At 42.1% G+C, this 16,721-nt stretch overlaps 1 protein-coding gene across 2 annotated transcripts in view; it reads left to right on the top strand.

Annotated features, from left to right (window-relative positions):
* Positions 1-226: 226 nt before the first annotated feature.
* HECW2 (HECT, C2 and WW domain containing E3 ubiquitin protein ligase 2) overlaps positions 227-16,721 on the top strand; it is a 348,558-nt gene continuing 332,063 nt past the window's right edge. Inside the window, exon 1 of one of the 2 annotated variants that reach the window (XM_045844433.1) lies at positions 227-619. The gene's annotated coding sequence lies outside the window, so the exon portion shown is untranslated. Of the gene's footprint in view, positions 620-1,307; positions 1,416-16,721 lie in introns of those variants that run through there. The other variant, XM_045844343.1, reaches the window with a different exon arrangement.

Below are 16,721 nucleotides of genomic sequence, written 5' to 3' on the forward strand. Positions count from 1 at the left end.
TTGATACGATGCGTAGGGGGCAATATTCTTACATTTCAGCGTTTTTCCACTCTCCCTTATGTTGGACTGAGTCAATGAAGATGCTACAGAAGAAGTAAATAGGGACCTTAAAGTATTAAAATAGTAACATTTTGAATTTTAGTGCCCTCTTTAGGCAAAGTAGTTAAAAGCGCTTTCAATAATCCATTTTTAATCGTGACCACACCCCGTGTAGGTGACAGGAGTATTACCGTCTTGTCCTTGTAGTTGGGGAAGTCGAGGCATGACACCCCTGCATTCAGCTCTTCGGTCCATTTAGGAAGAGCGCTGGGTGCTCGACCTCGGAGGTTCTCCTTCCTCCTCCACCGGCGCCTTTCAGAATCCTTCGGTCCTTCGGCATCGCAGAAGAGCAGCTCCGGATCCTCTGCAGCCTCAGGATCCGTCCTCCGCCCCGCCCCGCTCTCCCTCACCTTCTTCAGGAAGGTCCTGCTGGCCAAGGTCTGGCTGTCTCTCCCGTCCTCTCCCCGCCACCCTTTCCTCATCCCTGACGTGCAGGAGGCCCCCAGCCCAGCGACCCGCTGGGAGGTGCTGGCCGATGCAGCCGAGGCGTCTAGCCGGAGGGGCGCCAGCGCCGCCGGAGGTGAGCGGACCGGACCCTTCGCCCTCCAAGGGTGGAGGCGCAGGGGTTGGGGCGGGCGTCTCGCCCGCAGGGCTGGAGGAAGGTGTCGGCGGGAGGGAGGCCGGGCCAGCCGGCAGGGAGGCCGGGCGAACGGGCAGGGAGCGGCAAGAGAGGGAGACGCAGGCCGGCGGCGCGCTGCTCGTGGGAGACGCTTGGAGAGCCCGCGGCGGCGAGCCGGGCGCTGCGGGGCCGCTCGGGGACGCGCCGCGTTGGGCCGCCGAGCTCCGTGGTGAACCTGGCGGCGCCGGGGCCCCCAGTCCCCAACGCTCTCCCGAGAGCTGGCGGGAGACGTGGCTTCGCGCGTCCCCGCCGCCGCCGCTGCTGAGTCGACAGAATCGGCGGATCGCGAGGGGGGCGCGGCGTAACCCGGGGGTGGGCGGCGGCGCGGAGCAGCCCGAAGAGCGCGGGTGTCGTGGGGAGCGAAGGAAGATGCCAGCACAAAGGCGAATGCAGACCCTGCCCGCTGCGGAGGGCGGCGGGAAGAGCCGCTGAGGGGCGCGCCGGTCGCGCTGGGCTTTTGCGCTGTGTCTCTCCTCGCGCCTTCGGGTTGCGGGTCGGGACCGCAGCGCACCGTCCCTTGGCCCTTTGTAACGGCCGCCGCAGCCGGGAGCTGCAGGCGACGCGCAGCGGCACCCCTGGCCGCCAGCTTTCCCCGCGGTGCGAGTGGACCGGCTGGAGGGCACAGGGGCTGCGGGTCCGGTCCACAGTGGGGGCGCCCTCCCGCCCCGCGGCCCCGTCCCTGTCTGCAGAGCCCCGGGTGAGTGCACGGCCGGCGCCTGGCCCTTGCGCCGCAGGTACTGGACCTGGGGAGGTGGCTTTGTTTTCCTTCCTTGCGCTCCAACGCGGTCATTCATTTGACATTTTGACTTCCGCTGCCCTAAAACGCGGGCGAGAGACACTGGGACGGGTCTCACGGTTTGGTTATCCCGGGGAGCGGAGACTTTTGGGTCATTTGAGCATCACTTGAGGGAGCGGAGGCTTCATTTTCTTTTTGACTTGGGATGTGTTGTGAACATCCTCCGCTGGGGCTTGGGGCCTGGAGGAAACTGGGGCTGCAGATTTAGACGTAGACGTCTACGAGGAGGTGCAACTGCAGAGGGCTGGCTCTTCCGTGCCGTATCTTTTCCTCTGTTAGCCGTGCTCAAGTGGTTTTTCCTTGGTAATTATTATTAGCTTTAGGGGCATTTTTACAGGCATGTTTATTTCCTTTTGAGTTGAATGCCTTTAGAGGCAATGCAGAGAACTCACAGAGTTACAAGGGATCAATAGATCTTAAACTTGGAGACGGCAAGCATCAGGGACCGTCCGAGATCGAGGTGGACGGTAGGCAAACCTCCCGGGAGTCTTTAGGTTTTCGGGTGTGTTTCTCCTTTCACAGTCCTAGAGTCAAGCAAACTTGTAATGCTCGTTGTACTTATACTTTTGCCAAAGTGTGAAGCTGGTCTTTTCTTGAGTAGTTTTCTATACTTGGTCATTCAGGGAAAGATTTTAACACAATAGGTAGAGTCCTCCTGTAGACCTGGTGAAATTCCATGTGTTTTTGTTACAAAATCTTACAAGAATGATTTTCTTTTTACTATTTCTCTTATTCCCTCAAGAGCTCATTTCTTCGTTGCCTAGAGAGAACTCCCTCCCCCTCCCTCCCCCGCCGCCCCATAGAAGGCTTTGTATTCTGAGAGGTTATCTTTAAAATGACACGTTACGTATAAACAAAGGAGGATCGGTTATTAGGCTTACCTTTGGAGTTATTGAAGCAAGAGGCCTAATTTGGATGGGGGTATTATTAATAGTGTGAAAATCTGGAGGCTGCTAATCTGTTTGGTCATCAGAAGATTCCTGCAGGGATTGTTTATATAGTGTGGGAGACAGATGGCATCCCTAGCAGACAAGAGAAGCCCAGAATAAAGGGTCATTGTATTCTTCAGAAATTATCCACTTCACTGATGGAAGGTGGAGTAGGATGGGGTAGAGGGTGGGGAAAACATAATTTTAATCTGTTAAAGGAAACATTATAATCTTAACCATCCAGCAGCCCAACTAGTTAATTTCTTCTTTCTTTGTACATTTAAAAAGTCACAATTAACCTATTTGTTTTGATTATTTCTTTGTGATTATGTGAAGCAGTTTAAATGGTTACATTAACAAAAATGTCTTTGAATGTAATATTATTGTACCACTTATGGGGGGAAAACAGTCATAACTTTCATAGCTCTTGTTCATTTCAATAAATGCCTCCTTGGACTCATAGTTTCTCCCAGCTGAACGGACTTTAATGCAACTGCATTAATTCAAAAGGAGTTTCTTCCACCATCTCCATGACAGGTGGTTCCCTAACTCCCAGCATTCTCCCCTCCCCCCTTCTATTGCCTCCAGGAGAGCACTGAGCAGCCTTTGGCAATGAATCTTTATGAATGACTGTGGAGTCTGTGAAGAAATCAAAGTCATTTGGAACATTTGAGATAAGCCAGCTGGAGCTTTCCTGCTCCTACCACCATGGTAGATTGTTTATGTGCTGCAGATTGCAGCTAGATTACAAAATTGGTCTTTCCTTTCCGAATGTGAGGGAAAATATTCCAGTAAATTAATATTCACCAATCACAGGACTAAATTTAATAAAGAACACGAGCAATGTTTGACCCTTCTGAACTGAAAGTATGGAATAAAAGTAAGTAAGCATTGGCTCTGTTTAACTTGGGCAATGTGATCTAGGGAGAAAGACATATTTTCTTACTCTTTTAAAGCCTTTTGCACCACCGATCTCAGGAAGAGGCAGAGAAACTAAGGTCGTTACCTGTAGCTGAGGACAGATGCTATAGCCTTTCTTCTGGATGGTTGTGTTTTGCAGGAGAGGTGGCTTTTGGGCTCTGTCCAGTTTCAGTGTGCTCTGCATCCGTAAAAGGATCTCACATTCAAAATACTTGCTAAATCTGTGGCTGGTGCTTGTGTACCCTCTTACCAGGTTGCTGTCTCTCTTGTGAAGTGTTTCTTTAAGAGAAACCTGAGGCTGCAGGCCTCGGGCTTGCTGTGGACCTGGCCTGGATCCATATTCTAACGTGTTACTGCCTGCTTTCTTGGGTAAAAATGGAACCAGTTTTGCATGATGTGTTGGAGAGGGAAATTTCCAGCTCCAATGTGGAAGTACAGGCTGGAGTGAAAGAGAAAGGACTGTATTCGAATTTTGGTTGACCTAACAGAGGCAGAGGCTGCTTCTTTACACTCAGGATGCCTTTTGTATGGGGATATGAAGGAGGGACTAGAAGGGTGGCCAGACCTCCTGGTTGGCCTACAGAAGTTCCCGTTTATTTCTGTTAACCTATCTTATCAAATTATGAGATACATTCCCTTTGGATGATAAATTGTATAGTCATCTTACATGTTAAGGAATCTTAACTATTTACTTTATCACCCTCTCCTGACCTCACGTTTTGAGTCTTGCTTTATTTCAATCTTTTATTGTTAAATGCAAAGATAAGAAAGGTAAAAGGAATATGCATATGGAAAAAATAACAAGGAAGATAGAATAATAAGGTAATTGATTGCTTGTCATCTATTTATACATATAGGAAATAAAAAAATTATATCTTTATGTTGTTAAGTGTCTAGCAGGGCTCCAAGCCTATGTTACTATTATCTTCAAGAACAATAAAAATTAACACTGGCCCATTTACCTAGGGCTGACACAAATAGGGACAACTTGTGTGACTCAGGAGAGCAGCTTCAGCAAACCTATCTGTAGACCTGATGAGTGCATGTCACCAGCAGACAAGAACTTAAGTTTCAAGATCTGGTGTTGGGCCCAATTCTTAGATATTTACTGAGAGTTCAGAACACAAGTATTGTTGTAAATGACTCCACATTCTTCCAGTTTCTAAGCTCTCTGGGCCACAAGGATAATAGAGGAGCCTTTGTTTTCTGTCCTGTCTTCTGACTCCAGTCTTGGGTGTGAGCCTCAGCTTTTCATGCAGAGGGCTTGCAGAGGAGAACTTGTTGAGCCTGCTCAGCATGTGAAAATCCTCACAGGGGCTTGAGATTGTACGGGTGATCTGGTGGAGGTTGGGGTTCCAAAGCTAGGTATACCAAGCTTATGGCACCTATTTCTGGCACCTAGTCTTATGGCAAGACTACCTATGGAGTTCTAATACTGGTCTGTTGGTATAATTCTTTTTGTATGTACCAGCTCTCCATTTTCTATTTAATTCCCATAAACAATTTGGTGGTTGGAAAGAAAAACAATTAAAAATTTCATTCATTCACTCATTCATTCCACTACTACTTATTGAGCACCTTCCATGAGTCAGTCTCTGATCTAGGTGCAGGGGCTATATCAATGAATAAAACAAAGATCTCTGCCCTTGTTAAAGTTTTCTTTCTTGGGAATGGAGAGGTGGAAGTGGGAGACAGATGATGAACCAAATAAGTCAATTATATAGCATGCTAGAAGGAGGTAAGTGCTTTGAAAGGAAGAGAAAGTAGAACAAGATAAATATGGTTGAATAGCCTTCATAGTGAAAGAGATCTTAACAGAGACTCAAAAGGAGGTGAGAGAGGTTACCCATGCAGGTACCTGAGGGGGAGTGTGCCAGAGGGAACAGCCAGTGTGAAGGCCCAAAGGTGAGAATGTGTTTGGACGTGTTCCAAGACTGGCAAGAAGACCAGCATGATGAGGTGGAGTGGCGAGGGGGCACTTGGAAATGAGATCAGAAAGGCGTTAGAGGAGTGACAGCGCGTGTCGACCATGAGATATGAGAGTAATTATGATTTTAGTGGAAATCCCATTATGTTCTTAAAACTCAAAATATAGCCCTGGCTGGCATAGCTCAGTGGATTGAGTGCGGGCTGCGAACCAAAGTGTGGCAGGTTCGATTCCCAGTCAGGGCACATGCCTGGGTTGCAGGCCACGGCCCCCAGTAACCACACATTGATGTTTCTCTCTCTCTTTCTCCCTCCCTTCCCTCTCTAAAAATAAATAAATAAAATCGTAAAAGAAAAAAAAAGTTCTTGGAGCAACAAGAAGTAGGAGTAACAAAAAAGAGGCAATTTAAAAAAAACTCAAAATATTAAATATTTTGTTTGTGCTATGAAAACTGCACTGGCCACCGTAGCTTACATTACATACAGTGTACTTTATCTTTGTTAGTATATTTTTATGTCATTTGCTTATTGTTTATTTGTTAAAAACACCATTTTTGTTGTTTCTGGCCTTTAATTGTGTCCTCATTTCCCACACAAAAAATAGATTAGTGGCTCAAAAGCAGTTCATTGGAGAGTGAATACGGTAATGAGAATAGTGATGTAAATGCTACATTCAGTATGTCGTGAACAAACTGAATATCCTGCAAACATGAAAGGTGAATCTCTATGTATAAAAACAATGGAATCTGTGCGAGTGATGATTTCCAAACAGTACCTGAAATTGGAAAGTACAAATGGAAGTATGGCAATGTCTATCTCAGAACTGTTTACTACAGGGCTTCCCATGCGCCTGCTCCCAAGCCCCAGTCGTTGCCTGTTGTAAAACTTTGTCTGATGGTGGCACGAAGCCATGGGTGTTTTGGTGTCATTTTCAGACAATGCACAGTGGCTTCTCTGTTACACCATTGAAGTTTTCCAGGACAAGCACACAATAAAGCTTTCCCTTACAAAATTAATGTATTATACAGCTATAGGCAGGTAAGAGACTAAAACTCTAGTAGCCTCATTAAAGGATCCTTGTAGCAAAAATGAGAATGAGTCATATTGTTGAAGAGATACTTGGAAAATCATCTGGAAAGTTAAAGACAACATCCTTAGAGAGAAACCAGAAGTTATTGACGGAATTCCTTTGTCAGATGACACGGTTGGCTGTTGCATAATATCAGTGGAGTAAGAGTGTGAAAGAGCAATTACTCTCAAGTACATGCCAGCAGATATTTCACTTTATGGTTGGATGAAGCCACCGATGTCATGCAGAGAATGAATCAGCTCTTGGCATTTGTTCAGGGGGAGTGCTGGGTGATGCTTTGTTCATTTATCACTGAAAACACGAGCTATAAGGGAAAAGATTTTCCTTTCTGTTAACCATCACTACGGAACTGGAAAAGTGGCTCAGGTGGCAGGGCTGACAGAGGACTAGTTTCATGTTCAGGTGGGAAGGTGATGGCTTTGTGGAGAAAAGAAGTTGTACCGAGAAGCCTATCCACATGCCGCTCCGTTCACCATGAAGATAGGGCCTTCTTATCTTGAGGAGATACTAAAAGAAAGAGTGAAAACTGGATACGGTCAAATTGTGGCCCCTGAGTATGTGAGTGTGCAAAGTGACAGGCAGAGCATGTAACACTTTTCCATGCAGACGTATACTGGCTGTTTAGGAAATCACGCTCACATATTTTATCTGTGGAGTAAGAAAAATGTTTCTTCACAACAGGGATTAGAAACAATTTCTCTGGTACCAAGTGGTATACCTCAGTAGTGTACTCTGCCCACAGCGAACCATGTCAAGGACGAGGAGGGAAGGAAGACTCCATAACAAAACATTCTGCCCCAATCTTGGCTCTAAGAACATTTTTTGTTAAGAGTTGGAGCTCTGCATTGACTGTAATGGGTTACAGTGGTAATATTTTCAGTGACGGACAGTCCTTTAAATAAGTATAGTACTTCTCTGTGACCCATTGACAGGATAAGAGCACAAGGAAATGGAACTTAGATCTAAACATTTGATGGGGAGAGGGTCCAAGTGTATCCTTTGGTACTTGAGAGCACATAGAGAACTGGTAGGAGGAACCTAGGCGTTTAGGGTTTTGCTTTAAGATACTGGCTGGCTGGCAGGGGGTATGGGTAGAAAGAGGTGGAGACGTCTGACAATTGCACAGGACCTTTCTCATACTTTTGCCGTAGGCTTGGCTTTCTTTCAGACAAGTGGACTTGATACTCAGAGGTTTTCAGGACATCATCTGTATTGCCCCTGACCTAACCTAGAACACACACATCATCTCTGGTGCTCTAGGACTCTCTCTGCATAGGCTGCCCTCCCTGTCTCCTTCCCTCCCTTCCTCCTTCTGTTCTTTTGTTCTTTCCTTCCTTCAGCTGATGAGCTGGCATCTTTAAACTGGAAGAGACTTTGAGAGCTCATTTCTTTTATCTCCACGTCTTTAGGCAGATACCTGTGCTCTCCGGGAGGCCTCTAGGGCAGGCAAGCTCTGTTTCTTGCTCAGCTAATCCACTACAAAGTGTTATATCCAGAGATAACACATATTTAACTTTGAACCCTCATTCTTCAATAAAGATGAATTTTCTGTGTTTTTGAACTTAAATAAAGATGGAGTTATTGCCTTTGGTTTGATCACTTTTCTATAGTGGTGTCCACTCTTTACTTCTAGGACAGAAGCTGTTTATGCATTATTCATTGAACAAACACCAAGAGCCTGTGTGTACCAGGCTCTGTGCTAAGTGATAGGTAGAAAAGAGGCTAATAGTTAGATGTGGCCCTGCCCAAATTAAACAGGGAATCTAGTAGGAAAAACAGGCAACAAGGACATGATAAATATATAATTGCTAAGCAGATGTGGCAAAAATATTTACATTTGTTAAATCTGGGTGATGGTATATGGGCCCCTGTTACATTAACTTCTGAACTATAAGAACTTAATAAATATATTCTTAAAATATTTCATAAATGAAAAACTACAGTTGGAAATGTGATAAGTTCTGTAGAAGGGGGCTTTGAGAGAATGGAGTGTAACTGAAACTTCTTTAGACTGAGTGGCTAGGGAAGGCCTGAAGTGTAATTTATCACTTGCCTACATGAGAGGGATGAGGATAATTTGGGCAGGGTTCAAAGAAGAATCACAAAGATGATTGATGACAGAGTTGGAAATAAGACCTGTGAGAACAGTCTCAGAGAACTGGGGGTGCTGAGCAGCAGTAGAAATTAACTGCATGCAGTTTATAGGGACTTGCACACATCCACATTTTCTTCCCTCATTTCCCATGGTACCCAGCAGGCAAGGCAAGCAATTCAGGTTAGAATTATGAGTTAGAGGAAAATTCAACAGGTGGTCATCAAGTTCTTAGGAGATCGTTTCTATGCTTCCTGCACTCGGAATGGGGTGGTGGGCACTGGGGCACTCTAGTTTACTTTAATTAGGCAGCTCTTTTTTTTTTATACTCACCCAAGACATTTTTCATCGCTTTTAGAGTGAGAGGAAGTGGGGGGGGCAAGAAGGAATTGATTGGCTGGCTGCCTTTTTGTATGTGCCCTGATTGGGGACTGAATCTGGCCCTGACAGAAATTGAACCCATGACTCTTTGGTCTATGGGACGATGCTCCAACCAACTGACCCATACCAGCCAGGGTAGCAGGTCTGTCTCCCCTCCCCCTCCCCCTCCCCCTCCCTCCCCCCTCCCCCTCCCTCCCCTCCCCTCCCTCCCCTCCCCCCTCCCTCCCCCTCCCCTCCCCCTCCCTCCCCTCCCCCTCCCTCCCCTTCCCCCTTCTTCCCCTTCCCCTTTCCTTCTTCCCCTTCCTCCCTTTCCTTCTATTTATTTTTAAATTTATTTTAGAGAGGGGAAGGGAGGGTGAAAGAGAGGGAAAGAAACATCACACTCTCTCACACCCCCTACCGGGGACCTGGCCCACAACCCAGGCACGTGCCCTGACTGGGAACTGAACTAGCAACCCTTTGGTTCATAGGCTGGCGCTCAATCCACTGAGCCACACCAGCCAGGGTGGCAGATCTTCTTTCCATTCCATAAATACCCTGGACTCAGCTTTGCCTCTGTATTTTATCACAGGAAGCACGTCCCACCTGTAATGCTCACCAATTCTACTTACTGATTCTGTCTCCACATCTCCATTGCCCTTCCTATATACAATTAAAAAATAGTAGTTTTCATCATCTTTTCACCATCTTACACTTCTGAAGAATATGGCATTCCTAAAAGTAAATGCAACTTCCTTTATTAGTGATTGACAATAACAGTGGGGATAGAGTGGGTACCATAATTTTGGGGGTGGGTAGAGGGAAGTTGTTTGATTTTCCATCTTCCCACACATACACCTCTCATGCTGATAGGGCACCCTGCTTGGGAATCACTATTTTATAGCAATTAAGGTCTGCTGCTTTAGGTGGTACACTGCTTATTTTGTTTCCTGTTAGTCTGTTTGCCAGCTAAGCACTCTGAATATAAGGAAATTTAGCCAACCACTCTGTATAATGCCCAGAGTGAATATACAATAATCAGTGCCTAATGGCTGAAGGAACCATCTCTTTGTTTCTCATGGACTATTATGAAAGGCTATTATTTATATGTCAAATATTAAGTTGGCACAGATGCTAAAAGTGTAATATTTCTGTAGTTTTAAAATGGTAGAAAGTCAAGCCTTAGAGGTCCAATTCATTCAGATTATTCTCATCTCAGAAACCTTCTTTTGTAAGTTTTCTGACTTGCTATTCGAGGTGTAGTCCACACACCAGCAGCATCTGCTCCACCTGGGAGCCTGTTAGAAATGCAGACTTTCAGGCCCCATGCCAGACCTACTGAGTCCAAATCTGCATTTTAATAAGACCCCCAGATGTGTTGTCTGCATAGTGAGTTTGAGAAACAGTTTTAACTCAGAATTCAGGAATTTGGGAGGCACATTTATCTTCAAAGAGAAGTAATCTGGAAATGAAGATTTCATTGGTCTATGGATAAGATCCTCAGTGCTTTCTGCCATGTGGCCTGGAATTACGCCATTTCTTAGAGGAGGTTGCGGGGCCAGGAGGTGCCTCTGTGGGAGTGCCCTAGAATAATTAAGCTGGTGATACTTAGATGTCAGACAAGATGGGGATTACAAGAAGGTGAAGCAGTGGTTGGAGTAAGAAACTAGGAGAGTGTGGCAAAGGCAGAGGACATGGCCATGCAGACTAAAACCAAGATAAGGGGGGAGGTCATCACTTTATGATTGGAAACAACGTCTAATTCTCGGGACTTGGACTCATCTCCCACCCAATCCCTCAGGAGGTGGAGGGTCACAAACAAAAGCAGCTGGGTGTGCTGTGTGCGGAAACCTTGTGAAGTGGTGAGGATCGTGGAGAGGCATTCTTTACCAGAGGGCAAAGATGTGTCTCCCCTCAGGCCACGCCACGTGGGAACTGGGGTCCAGCATGGCCAAATCTTTAGATTTTTCAAATGAAGCTTAATATGTAAGTTTGTATGTAAAACATCTCTTGAGTGTAGTGTATTGGTAATTAAAATGTTGTTAGAACAGTTCAAAATTCTTATGTTGCCTGCATCTGTTTCATAAACCCTGTCCTGGAGCAAGAAAACATGTGAGATTGCATGACTACCTGGCTTTCTTAGTGCAGGGCAACTAAGGCGGGTAGATGTGTGTTGGTCCTGGTAGGGGCCATTTTGGATATATACTAAGTAAAAAAAATAAAAAAGTCATAAACAAGGGGAGATGCATTGGCTTTGACGGCATGACTTAAAAATAGATGAGGTCCGTCTGGAAAAGTTCCAACCGTTGTTCATGTAACGAGAATGGTAGGATAACAGAGCACAGGGTAGTCAGGGCTGGGAGGCCAGACCACAACTCAGACCTGGTGCCAGAAGTCAAGTGTGACTGGAGACAGAATTTAGGTCGGTTTAGGTTTAGCATTGGTTGTTGATTTGGGTAGCTGCTAATATATAAAGTTTGTTGGAAGTGGGCTTTTAATTATAGTTTGTTATGTTAAAATTAACATCTTATATATTTATATATTTTGAAAGTGGAAACTAGGGGAAGGAATCAAAATTCTCTCCAAAGGCTTATTATTGATTATATTTCTTGTTTAAAACAGAATTCCTCATGAGTCAGGACTGTTGATTGTTTGTCTTTGCATCCCCAGCATCTGGCACAGCCTGGGTCAGGGAGTGTTTGTTGACCTGAAGTGATTATGAGACAAAATATAGTTCATTTTCTCTTTTGGTAAGTTATTCTGTAGATACTCTTTTTCCTTCCTGATTTTAAAAAATAACAGCTTTACTGAGATGTTTTATACCATGGTATTCACCGTTTTAAAGTATATAATTTATTGGGATTTAGTGTACTTACAAAGTTGTGCAATCATCACCACTATGTATTTCCAGAACCTTCTTTCTTCACCCTCAAAAGAAATCAGTACCCATTAGCAGTCACTCCCCCAGACCATGGTCACCACTACTCTGCTGTCTCCATAGAGTTGCCTAGTCCAGACACTTCATATCAGTAGAATTACATACTGTGGTGTCTATTGCGATGAATATCTTTCACTTCCTATGTTTTCAAGGTTGACATGTGTTGTAGCATGTATCAGTACTTCACTCTTTTTCTAGCTAAAGAAAATTCTGTTGCATGGGTATACCATGGTTTGTTTATCTGTTCATCAGTTAATGAACATTTAAGGTATTTTCACTTTTTGGCTATTATGAATGATTCTGCTGTGAGCATTTGTGTAAAAGTTTTTGTGTGGATGTATGTTTTAATTTCTCTTGGGTATACACCTTGGAGTAGAATTGCTGGGTCATATGGTAACTCTACTTTTATCATTTTGGGGTTCTGCCAAACAGTCTTCCAAAGTGAGTGCAACCATTTTACGTTCCAGGCAGCAATGTATAAAGTTTCCGATTTCTCTATACCCTTGCCAACACTTGTTGGTTTTCCTTTTTGATGATTTTAGCCATCCCAGTGGATGTGAAGTGGTATTTCATTGTGGTTTTATTTTGCTTTTCCCTAATGACTAATAATGTTGAGTATCTTTTTTGTGTGCTTATTGGCTGTCCATATATATTCTTTGGGTAAATGTCTATTCAGATCCCTTGATGATTTTAAAATAAAGTTATTTGCCCTGGCCAATGTAGTTCAGTTGGTTGGAGCTTCATCCTGAAGACTGAAGGGTCCTGGGTTTGATTTGTAGTCAGGGAACATACCCAGGTTGGGGGTTCTATTCCCCCAAGTTGGTGCACATGTGAGGAAGCAAACAATTGGTTTCTCTCTGGCATTGATGTCTCTCTCTCTAAAAAGCAGTGAGAAAAAGAATGTCCTTCAGTGGGGATTAAAAAAATAAAATAGTTACTTATCTATTTATTTTTACATTGTACAGATTCATTTTTTATTCTGGATACTAGACTTATGAAATATATGACTTCAAAAATTTTTCCTATTCTGTGGATTGTCTTTTCACTCTCTTGATAACATCATTTGAAGCACAAAACTTTGTCATTTTCATGAATTTTAATTTTATATATATTTTCATTTTTGTGCATTCAGTGTCATCCTTGTTGATCTTGTAATTGTTCTATCCATTATGGAAAGTGGAGTAATGACATTAATGACATCTCCAACTATTGCTGTTAAATTGCCTATTTCTCCTTTACACCCTGTTAGTTTTTACTAATATATTTTGCAGCCTTATTGTTGTGTTTACATATGTTTATAATCACTATGTCTTCCTATTGAATTTATACCTTTTCTCTACAAAATGTTTTTTTTCTGTCTAGTAACAGATTTTTTTGTCTTAAAGTCTATTTTTTCTGATATTTGTATTCCTATTCCAGTTCATTTTGGGCTGCTGTTTACATGGTATATCTTTATTTGCATCCCTTTTGTGTCTCTGAATCCAAAGTGTCTCTTCATATAGCATATAGTATCATTTAAAATACTGCGTATGTGTTCTGACAGTCTGTTTTTTTATGGAGGGTTTTTTTATATTTAATTTAATTACTGATAATCACGTAAGATATGTTTGTCTTCTTGCCATTGGTTTTCTGTAGGTCTTATGTCTTTTTTATTTCCAGATTACTCCATTACTGTCTTGCTTGTGTTAAATATATATTTTCTGCTATATTATTTTCATTCTCTTGTTGTTCCATGTCTGGAGAAGAGAATTTTATTGGCTTTTATTTCATCATTCCTGAAGATATTATGATATATATATATTTTAAATTCTTTTCTTAGTGGTTGCCCTGGGGATTACAATAACTTTTTAACTTGAAGCAATCTGGTTCAGATGAATTTCAGCTTAACTTCAAAAGTATGTAAAAAATTTACTTCAATATAACTTCATTCCTTACTTTATATATTATAGGCTTATCATTACATTATTATAATTATTACCTTATGAAGTTGTCTTTTAAATCAGTTAACAGAAAATGATTATAAACAAAATACATTTATATGTCTTTTACATTTAACTGTGTAGTTAGCTCTACTGATTCTTTTTATTTCTTTGTGTGGATCTGAGTTAATGTTTGGTGCTTTTTCATTTCAGCCTCAAGGACTCCCTTTAGTATACCTTGTAGGACAAGTTTGGTAGTAACAGATTGTCTTAGGTTTTGCTTATATTAGAATGTTTTAATTTCTCCTTCATTTTTGAAGGGTCATTTTATGGATAGAGAAGTCTTGGTGGACTTATTTTTGTTTCAGTGCTTCCACTATGTTATTTTACTGCCTGCCCTCTGGTCTTCATAGTGTCTGATGAGAAATAAGCTGTTAATCTTACTGAAATTTCATTGTATGTGATGAGACTTTTTTCCCTAGCTACATTCAAGTTTTTTCCTATGTCCTTTGACATTTTGACTATGATGTGTTTTATTGTGCATTCTTTTCAGTATATCCTACGTTGAGTTTGTTGAGTTTCTTGAATTTATAGATTAATGTTTTCATCAAAATTTGGGAAGTTTTGGGGCATCATTTCTTTAAATATTTTTTTCTCTCCCTTTTCTCACCTGGGACTCCCAGTATACATGTATTACACAGTTTCTGGTGTCCCATAGATCTCTGAGACTGTTAAATTATGATGATGATGATGATGATCCTAAAATTAGAGAACTCAATTGGCATATCTTTGGGTTCACTAATTCTTTCTTCTGCCTATTTAAATTTAATATTGAACCTCTTTAGTGAATTTCCCATTTTAGTTAATATACTTTCCAACTCCAGATTTTTTTATCTGGTTCTTTTTAAAAATAATTATCTCTGTATTGCTATTCTCTATTTGTTAAAACCCTCTTTTTTATTTTTCTTTAATTCTTTAGACATGGCATCCTTTAGTTATTTGAACATATTTATAATAGCTTTCTTAGATCTTTGTCCAGCATGCCCCAAATCTGGGCTTCTCATGGATATTTCCAAAAATTTTCTTAAAATGTGTTTAAAAATTGAAAAAAATTTCAATTACAGTTCCCATTCAGTATTATTTTGTATTAGTTTCAGGTGTACAGCACAGAGGTTAGACAACCAGATACTTCACAAGGTGTTTCCCTTGATAGTTCCAGTGCCCGCCCATGATGCACACCCTTGCCCAACACTTGCTATTTGTTGATTTATTGATGATAACCATTCTGACAGGTGGAGATAGTATCTCATTGTGGTTTTATTTTGCATTTCTCTGATGATTAGTGACATTGAGAATCTTTTCATATGTCTGTTGGCTATTTGTATGTCCTCTTTGTCAGGGACATTTTTTGATTGACTACTTTATTTCCTGTGTATGGGCTGTATTTTCTTGTTTATTTGTATGTGTTGTAAGTCTTTATTGGAAAGTGGACATTTCAAAAAATATAACATCGTAACTCTAAATCAGATTTCTCTCCTTCCCCAGGATTTGTCATTGTGTTCTCTTTTGTTGTTGTTGTTGTTGTTATGTGCTTGTTTACTGAGTTTTCTGAATAAAATCTGTGAAGGCTATATATTTTTTTGTCACATGAGGCTAATGAAGCCTCTGCTTGGTTACCTAGGTGGTCAGCTAATGATTTGAGGGAGATTTGCATAAATGCCTTGAAACCATAAATCTTTCAGTCTTTGCCAAGAGGCTGTATGCCCATGTTGAGGCACACCTTCAACAATCAGCCAAGTGGTTAACACCTCTGCTTTAGCCTCTACTCCCTACTGCAGACAGTCTCAGTGTGAGCCAGAGGTGAGAGATCAGGATCTTCTAAGGTATTTCTTGGTGGGCGTGGCCATATAAATCCTAAGGAAGAGGTCAGAACTTTTTATATCCTTCTTAGACATCTTATTCTCCAAGTCTTACTTTCAAGTTTTTTGCTAATCTCTGTTTTGCTCCATCTGGTATTGCTGCCTGATATTGCTGTCTGAGGCATCCACAGTGTTCCACAATTGCAGCTGATTGGTTTTGACAAATGCTGTGGGGATAGAACTTTTCCCATTGAGTGACCTCTGAGGAAGGTAAAAAAACCACAGGCCTGGAGAATGGGGCTTTTCCAGAAAAATGCCAGGTCAAATAGTGATACTTCTGTGGGACAGGGCCTTTTGGGGAAACTTGTAACCCATTCTGCCCTCTCTAGTGATGACTTGAGTGCTGGTTTTCATAGTTACTGTGGAAGCAAGGATGGAAATAAGGAGAACAAAAATGTTACAAAGCCCACTGTTCTTTTATCATCTTTGTTACTTTTACCATCTTTGTTACTTCTGTTTTCTCACCCCTCCCACAGGTACATACTTAAAAAATTCATGTGTAGATTTAAAATTTGAATTGAGGTGAATATACATAACATAAAATTTACCACCCTAATTAATCATTTTTAAATGTACAACTCAATAATGTTAAGTACATTTACATTTTGTGCAACCAGTCTTCAGAACTCTTTTCATCTTGAAAACTGCAAGTCTGTACCCATTTAACTACAGCTTCCCATTCCTTCCCCATATCTTCTAACAACCTCTCTTCCACTTTCTGTCATTGTGAATTTGACTACTCTAGGTATCTCATGTAAGTAGGATCATACAAGAATCATACAGTGTTTGTCTCTTTGTCACTGGTTATTTCACTTAGCAGAAGGTCCTCAAGGTTCATCCATCTTGTAGCATGTGCCGGAATTTCCTTCTTTTTTAAGGCTGAAAATATCTGTTGTCTACATCTACCACATTTTGTTTATTTGTCCATCAGTAGACACTTGGGTTGCTTCCATCTTTTCATTATTGTGAACAATGCTGCTATGAACATAGGTGTACAAATACCTCTTTGACATCCTGCTTTAAGTTCTTCCGAGTATGTGATTGGTTTCTTCTTGCTTTGTATGGAAGAATCTATAGAAATATTAAACTTGTTAGCTTTAAAAAATTGGTTAG

Source organism: Phyllostomus hastatus, unplaced genomic scaffold, assembly GCF_019186645.2.
Source record: "Phyllostomus hastatus isolate PE091 unplaced genomic scaffold, TTU_PhHast_1.1 phas_contig_1, whole genome shotgun sequence".
Classification (NCBI taxonomy): domain Eukaryota; kingdom Metazoa; phylum Chordata; class Mammalia; order Chiroptera; family Phyllostomidae; genus Phyllostomus; species Phyllostomus hastatus.